This window comes from Galeopterus variegatus, unplaced genomic scaffold (genome assembly GCF_000696425.1).
Source record: "Galeopterus variegatus unplaced genomic scaffold, G_variegatus-3.0.2 Scaffold2677, whole genome shotgun sequence".
In the NCBI taxonomy this organism is placed as follows: Eukaryota; Metazoa; Chordata; class Mammalia; order Dermoptera; family Cynocephalidae; genus Galeopterus; species Galeopterus variegatus.
The window spans coordinates 183,899-184,508 of record NW_007728788.1 but is presented as its reverse complement, the minus strand read 5'-3'; the positions used below and the strand labels follow the sequence as shown (position 1 = coordinate 184,508).

The 610-nt window shown below is 43.9% G+C and overlaps 1 protein-coding gene across 1 annotated transcript in view; it reads right to left on the bottom strand.

The window, feature by feature from the left end:
• Positions 1-610, bottom strand: part of LOC103598578 (anoctamin-3-like) — a gene marked incomplete at its 3' end in the record, with an annotated part of 96,291 nt that overhangs the window by 95,027 nt on the left and 654 nt on the right. The gene's annotated exons all lie outside the window — the stretch shown is intronic.

Genomic DNA, 610 nt, shown 5'->3' with positions numbered 1-610 from the left:
AACACAAAGCCCCTCAAAGAGAAACCTAACAACAACAAAAACTTGAAACCCAGAATCAAGCATGGGGCAAGGGCAAAAATAAAGTTTTCCAAGGAAGTTACTGAGTCCCTTCAACTGGGACAGGTCAACTTCTAGAACTCACCAAGAATTCATTTATTTTAAGATTGTGTAAACGCGTCACAAGTAGGAGATGCGCTTTAGTGAATCTTACTAGACATTTGAATCTCAAACTGGGTCAAACATCGTCCAACATTTCTGTCTTCAAACATCAGAGCGCTATTGGACTATTGGGACAACCCCTGCTAAGCTGGTTTTCTGCAGTGCATTTGAACAGTCTTAGCAGAGATATACATTCAATCAAGTCCTGAAATGACGAATTCCGCTCCTCCTAGCCACCGTGCGGAGGCTCAGAAAATGAGACTCATCTACGATGCAGAGTGAAGAGGCATTAAACAAACAAAAAATTTAACTTCAGAGGTGCCCACCTCTGTGTCGCATAAGCCTGCAAAGGATGCTCCTATACAACTGCAAGAGCATGCAGAGGGGGATAGGACGCCCGCAGGGAGGGGAAAGCAAGATGCCAACTGACCTTTTTGCTGTTTAAAGGACT